We start from the raw sequence: 8,253 nt of genomic DNA on the forward strand, positions 1-8,253 counted from the left end.
ACTGAGCGTCAGATATAAAACTGAGCGGTGAGCAAAGCCGTCACGCGGTTTCATATGATGCGGCGCTTAAAGTGTAAAAGAGCTTACGAGCCTACCCAAGTGACATTTGCTCGAAATTGTTTTACCATATCTGCTCGATTAGTACTCGATACGCCTGAAATTGTGGATTTGTATGTGATCAAGTATGTTGAAAGCGCCAAGATTTGATGTGATCGTAAATTAGACGTTCTTCTATCGATGGACGATGCCGTCGAGGTCATTTTTCATTCATAGCTATGGTTTTTTTGATGAAAAACAAAAGCTAATTTTGTGTGACGTTATTTTATAAAAAATGGATATTATTTAAGTATAAAATGGGAACATGGCCAACTAAAACGATAGGAAACATAATTTCAGAGCGAATCTAGAAGAAAACAACGAAAAAGCCGCACCACAGTTGATTTTAAAGGCCTTTTTCTAAATTCCCTTAAACTGGTGCAGTTTAAGGGAAGTTTAAGGCTCCAGTTTAAGGGAATTTGCTCGAATTCCCGATTATTCGAGCTCGAAAATGTCAATTGGGTAGGCAGTTTTTCGTCCCTACACAGAAAACTTTTTTTACTGAACTTCAGTAAAATTTTACTGAATTTTTTTTAACTGAAGTTTCAGTAATCCTTTCATTAAAAATAATGTGAACCATTCAGTAATGTCTGGTGCTCACCAAAATGACAGCTCGTTTACTGAAACCGCAGTAAAGCCATTCTCATATTACTGATTTTTCAGTAGTTGGTAACGATGAAAAAGTGACGAAATATTTATTTAAAATTGAGTTTTTTTATTGATGCGCTGAGATTGGCAGTTCCTCAATTCATGTTCATGCATGTTATGTGTAGTTTTATACAGTTTTTATACTGTATTTTGCCGCCGCAAGTGTAGATGGTTCAGTATGCGCTCACAGACACCACGCAATTTCAGCAAGCACAGTGGATTGTATTAAACATTTTACATACCAGCACGGCTGCCAATTGTGTGAAATTAATCCCGTAAGCCGAAATCTCACCTGAAATTTCACCAGGGTGTCTGTAAGCGCCTACAAAATCAACTTTTTGCACATCACGAGCAAGTGGGTACCGCATTGTTTTGTTTTGATGTTCTGACTGACAGGTCTATTTTACAGAATGAATTGCTGCATTTTCAGTAATTTGTTTTACTGATATCCAGTGAAACGACAAATGTGACACTTATTTTACTGATTTTCAGTAAAATGTGTATTACTGAAATGCATTCAGTAAATTGTTTTACTGAAAGTCTGTAAACATTCATGCTGAAACCAGTAAAATATTCTAATACTGAACCGTTTCAGTAAAAAACTTTACTGAAGCCGGATGAGAAAATTTGCTATGTAGTTTTAACATTTATAATTATAGCAACGCGAGAGCAGGTATAACAGTGCGATTTGTAGCATAAGAAACACGTGAATTTAAACATTTTATTTTGCAAAGATCCATAAAATTAGAAATAGTTATCTTTTCAACGAATAATATCACAAAAAAAAATTTATGAATAAAAAATAAAGAATATTTGAAATATCATAAAATTTCAAGCAAATGATTCTACTCGCAACCCTCGCAATGTTTGACGGGTACTAATAATCATAAAACTTGCCTACAAACGAAAAAAAAACTAACAATTTCTGCAAACATAATTTTATCGTGAAATTTGTTCTAAACTGCCCATTGTGCAATGGTGGGATACAGAAGGCGACTGTTTTGAATACATACTAACATTTCTTAACATGGCCAACGAACTTACAACAAAGCGTTAAGTTGTGACATTTAGATCATTATTGGGATGACAAGATTCCAACTGATATAATTACTCGAATGATTGGGTTAAGAGCATGAAAATATTTGAAATGTTATTCCAAAACAAATCACAGCATAACTCGAAGGGAAATTCACATGTTTGTCGATGCGTCCGACAAAGCGTTTGCAGCCATTGTATACATGAGAGCAATCAGTTCAAATGGCATTGAAGTCTATCCTATAGCATCGAAATTGCGTTGCGTTGCTGTTTAGAATTGCAAGGTGCAGCTATGCAGCAGAATTAAAGGGTAGCAGATATCTGCCAAAAATGTAAATATAATAAAGCCAACCCACAAGAGCCTCAAATGTCAGCGTTGCCACCTTGTGGGACAGCCGCATATTTAAAACCATTTACGCATACAGGAGTGGATTATTTTGGATAACTTACTGTTACGATTGGTAGCCGGTCTGAAAAAAGATGGGGATCATTGTTTACAAGCCTAACAAACCGAGATGTTCATTTAGAGCTTGCCAACGATCTTAGTTTTAACACATTTATAATGAATTTAAAAAATATTCAGCATCGAAGGGGAAAAATTGCCCATAAATGTCGCGAAAATGGTATTTCTTTTGTTCGCGTTTGTAGAGTAATAGCACAAATTCGACTCTTGTCACTTGTCACTCAAAGCGGCTGGTTGTGCTCTCTCACTCTCCTATTTCCAAGTTGATTTTTTACCGCGATTTTCTTGTGGATTAAGGCTTGAATTGTTTTAGTTCGGTTAATTTACACTCGCGCGTTCACGTATCACAAATTTGTGCGGCACCTGTGAATTGTACGGTTCAACATATAAACATTGCAATCCGCCTGCGGTTGTTGTGATCACTCACTGTTCAGTCGAACTTTGGTCTATTTTGCGATGGCGTCTGTGATCTGTAAGAAATGTGAAGGTGCTATTAGCAACGATCCAATTCCGTGCTTCGGTCTTTGTGAACACTATTACCACGATAAGTGCATTGGACTTTCAACCCCGCTCCTGCGTGATATTAAGAAGTCACAAAATTTATTCTGGGCTTGCGCGGATTGTGCTCAGCGTTTGCGGGCCGTTGACACTTTACGCTTCTCGCACGGCCTTTCTCGTGACGCTGCCTACCTGTTGGAATCGTTGCAGTCCGATTTCCGCGATTCCTCACGTTCTGTGCAGGCGGCATCAGCTGGCTTGCGACTTGAACTTTCCTCTTCACTGGATTGTTTTAGAAACGAGATAGCTTTGATGAAACAGGAATCAGCATCATCAATTCGTTCCGTGAAAGATTTCATCGACTCACTTACTGCTTCTCACTCAATGGAACGCAACTACTCACAGGCTCCACTACTCACAACGCTTGATGAAGTTAAGCATGGCATCAAGGAGCTTGATCTCATGCACCGTGAGCTTCTCACTTCCTTCAACTCACTAATGAACAAGCTCAACTCTCATCTTGCCACGCATACCACTACATCGAGTGCTCACCATTCTGCGATTCCTGCTACGCACTCAACGACCACGATTCCAGTTGCGGCCTCTAAGCTCACCCATCAAGCTGTTGGTGAGAATTCTTCTAAACGTCGATTGTTGGATCGCTCTCCCGACCCATCGCCTACCAATACCGTTACACGCGCTATGCTTTCATCGGGCACAGGGTTGTCCTGCAATAATATTACGACCGTTCCTGAACGCCCACCCCGTACTTGGGTCTTTATCTCCCGTATTGCTCCTGATACTCCGATTGAAGCGATCCGCGAAATGGCCTGTTCTAACATAGGGACAGACGACATCTTGGTATATAGCCTTGTACGACGCGACCGGGATCTTTCTACGCTCTCCTACGTATCTTTTAAAATTGGTGTACCGGATTCGCACCGGGCTATTGCTTTGGCTGCTTCAACCTGGCCTCGCGGGATCTCTTTTAAGGAGTTCATCGACCTTAATCCCCGCTCCGTCAATGTTTGGCGACCCACTACTACAGCATCCCATGCACCTTCTGCGCCTGTTACACGTGAATCGGATCATCATTCATCGCCACCTTCTATCAACCACACGACACAACTGCGAAACGCTGATTTCACTATTTCGCCCGATCATGGTCCTATGAGCTTGCCTTATACGCAGTACTTTCAGCAAGCGTAAACCGGCTGATCCGGCTGAAGATTTTCATGAACTACCGACTTTACCCGAATTGATGGAAGCTAACCCTGCATCTAATACACACAATCCGTCTGACTCTCTTCCGCCGTTAATAACTTGCAGCGAGAGCACTCCCGGCGCATCTCGCTCTCTCATCCCTTTGATCGATCAACTAAACATCTACTATCAAAAAGTATGAGGATTGCGCACAAAACTAGCCGAGTTAGGCCTCTCTGTCTATCTGAGCTTGATATGGATGTGTTTGCATCGTGCGTTAATCACTTCATTCCTACTGGTGTATCTCGTGAAAATGTTTCTCTGCTTGATGGAATGTCGGTAAACGGTTTGCCGCATTTATCTGGCATAAAAAATATACGCGGAAGTCAATTGGACCTTCTATTTGCCAATGCTGCCAATGCTATGCCTTCTTGGAGCGCTGCTCCCCCGTCATAGCTTCACCTGTTCCACTCGTCGCGCTAGACAATCATCATCCTGCTCATGAGACAAGTGTGCTCCTTACGCACTCTCGCCCTGCATCCTCTCAACGAATACCTACGGCTCGTATGTTCAATTTTAGGAAACTGGACTACCAAAAGCTTCATCATATTTTAGCCGGTACCGATTGGTGCTTTACTGATGATGACATAAATCAAGCTGTAGCAGCGTTTACTAATGTAATCACTTCCGCCTTCCCTTCCTGCTGTCCTCTCCTATCCTGTCTACCGATCCCGTCTTCGCTCCTTTTCCATACCATAAACTCCTTCCTACTCCTTCGTGAATAATTGTATACTGTAGTCAGTAAGTACTATTGCTGTAACCCAACGTGGCCGAGCAATTAATAAAATAAAAATAAATAAATAAATAAACAAAGGTGTGCTACGGAAGGATTTTATTGGCATTTTAATCCACCTGCAGGGTCGGGCGGTCCCGTGGTACAGTCGTCATTTCGAACGATTCAATAACATGCCCGTAATGGGTTCAAGCCTAAAATAGACCGTCCCTCCGTAGCAAGGATTGACTATAATGGCTGCGTGGTAATGAATTAAATCTCGAAAGCCTGTATAGGCCGCCGGCATGTCCGCGTAGGACGTTACGCCAAATAGAAGAAGTAGAAGACACACATGACTTTCGAATTTGAAGTTAAAATAGCAAATGTTTGTTAACAATTAGAAATGTATTTATATTCTATTTTTCCGTCTTTGCTATCCCTATTTTACGGGTAAGATTTCCCTTTATCTTTGCCCTGATCGTTTGTCTCCTTCCTTTTCTGAGAGGCCCGAGGATGTAAATTTATACCGGCCATATCCTTTGTTTAGCTTGGAGTTGTTTACTTTTTTTGGCTCGTTTGGCCTGTCTATTGCTCTACCCTGTCTAACTTTAGCCATTTTCGGGCGTACGTTTTTTTTTATTATGTTATTTGACGTGGATGGATGCATGGATCGCTTTCGTACCTCTCACGAGGTACTCCCAAACGAGCGATTCTGAGGTTTGTGTTTGAATGCGCTTAATTTAATTAGGTTCTGATCTCTTATGTACTACTGTATATAACTCAGCTAATTGTAACGATGACTATTACGAAAACATGTTTTAATTTATTCTTAATGTACCCATGTACATATGATTTGTAAATTGCCTAAGGTAACTTCCTCGTTTGTACCACGAGAGCCGGAATACCTATTTTTGTTTGTTGCGTTTCTGTAGCTCGCGCTTTTGCTTGATATGTATTTACTTGAAGTATTATTGATTTATAAAGCGGTCTTACGTAACACAAGTATAAAACCAAAGAAATTATAAATAAATAACATGTAACATATAAACGACCATACGTTAACGGCAACAGTTAATCGGTACACCTGTATAACTATTTTTTTCTTTTAACCATTTGCATTTCCCTGCATTCTTACCTTTGCCGGTGCATGTGTCAGTTCTCTTTTTAAATATTCTTGTTCATATTCTATATCTACTTATATTCCCAAATGTTTTTTGGCGATAAACTTAAATAAGCACACTGTATTTGTGTATTTACTAAAAGATATTTTTTCCTGACAATCCTTCTCAGTTACAATGAGCTAGAAAAATCCTATCAAACAACACATTCAATGCCTCGTGCATCCTGTTGTTGGCATTCTGGCTGTTGATTTCTGCATCTAATCTTTGGGTCAAACTGTAAAATGCACAATCATCTTCATCTATATTTGCTTCAAATGCATCAAACTGTTGTTGATTTCCGATTATTTCCATTGCTAAACTCCGCGCATTTCTTCTTATTCCCTTCATTCGATTCAATATTGCGGACTGCTCACATAATGCCACCATTATCTGTGCGCTGCGTGCTTCTATTTTCATTAATAGCATCCGACAATGAAGGCAGCAACTTTCAGAGTGCTCTGTACAAGTAGTTGAAACGACTGGTTGATTTGTTCCTGTAGCGGCCTGGTGTTCATCGGTGATCATCATTATAGGCGACGAAGGCAGCACAGGTTCGTACACCGAAAACGTAGCAACACTCGTTGACGGTTTCTGATCACTATCCCTGGTTATATTGTCAGGCAAATTTATCATAACACGGTCAGTTGCTCGATCAGTCGTTATGTCCGATGTACCGGCACTTGTCGATGGCTTTTGGTTACTGACATTAAGTATCTTGCCTGGAGGACGGATCTGGCTAGGAACACTGGTAAAGCTGAGCTCAGGTACAGTTCTCGTTAATGGTTTTTGAACGCTGATCATTTTGGCTGGTGTACGGCTCACAACACAAACAGATCCTCCACCAGCCGGTATCACCGATGCAGAAGCAGTGATAGGTAGTTTTTGTCTTACAACAGCAGTCATCATACCATGCTGATTCTTCGGAACATTAACATCGGCAAGCGATGCAATCGATGGTACTGCAAATCCTGTCGATGCCTTTTGTCTACCGATCTTAATGCCTGATTCCTGCGTTGGAACATCAGCAACCGGTACCAATGATGGCGTAACAGTACGAGTTGACGGTTGCTGTCCATGTTGCTCGTCTGACGAACGGATTGGTGCATGTACTCCAGGCAATGATAGCATTGATAAAGAAGCAACACTTGTTGACCGATGATGGTTACCATCACAGGCATTCGAAACCACTGATGACACTGCATCCGTTAACTTCAGCTGTCCAACAGCACGGACAGGCATGCTTTGTTGACTGGTCTGTGCGCACTGACCGGCCACCGAAACCACTGATGGCATTGCACTCGTCGGCGACAGTTGCTTTACGACACGGACCGCCAAACCTGGAGAACGGATGGCACGAGGAACGGCCTCCGGAACCACCGATGGCACTGTACTTGTCGACGGAAGTTCTCTAACAATACGGACCGCCAAGCCTAGAGGACGGACGGCACGGGGAACGACTACCGGAACAATCGATGGCACTGCACCCGTCGACGGCAGTTGACCAACAACACGGACTGGTACATCTGACTGATGAAACGCTGCGTGAACTGCATTTGATGATGATGACGTTTTACTCGGAGATTGCACACAAGCAATGGCTGAAGGCATCACTTGTAAAGGAAGTAGCACTTGAGACTCTTCCACAACTTCTTCCACCAAATGAAGACACGTTAGTTTATCTTGCGTCGACATGGTGTAACTTCTGCAAGTGTACGGAAATGCACTAATATTTTCAAATTTAAACAAAGAGCATTGAGGATACTTTTTGTACTGAAGCTGGTGATTTATTGTGGGGCACTTTTTCACGAAGCACTATCTGACACGATGTTTTAACTTGGAAGTCTGAAGTTAAACTTAAATCGGGTAACACAATTTTAGCGCTTTTATACGGCATTTTTTTGAATTTTCGAGCTGCTGGTGTACATTTTCGAGCTGCCGGTGCTCCTTTTCGTGCTCAATGCCGGTGCGTAGACTTATGAAAGAGTGGGAGGAGCTTAACGACATGTAGGAGAAGGAAATAGATATGCCGTGATGTCCAATGTTATTCTGGGTTTACAATGTTATGCTTTCATGCCGAGGATAGAGCGCCGTCTACAGATAACCTAGTTGCTAGCTAATTTCAACTAACTATCATAAGGCTTGTTATGAAACTGTTATTATTTTAATTCTGACTCCCACACCATAGCATCCCATTCAGGAATAACTGATCTAAACGGCTGTCTACAGCTGTTTACAATGGCGTAGTTGGTCGCCACAAAAATGATTTTGAGTAATTGCACTGATTTTTTTCATAGACATACTAATATCATTTTTATTTTAATATTTAAGCTCTGCTCTTAGTCTCCCTGCTGTTTGTTCATTGCTGTTAGTTAGATTAA

This window comes from Anopheles coluzzii, chromosome 2 (assembly GCF_943734685.1).
Source record: "Anopheles coluzzii chromosome 2, AcolN3, whole genome shotgun sequence".
Taxonomy (NCBI): domain Eukaryota; kingdom Metazoa; phylum Arthropoda; class Insecta; order Diptera; family Culicidae; genus Anopheles; species Anopheles coluzzii.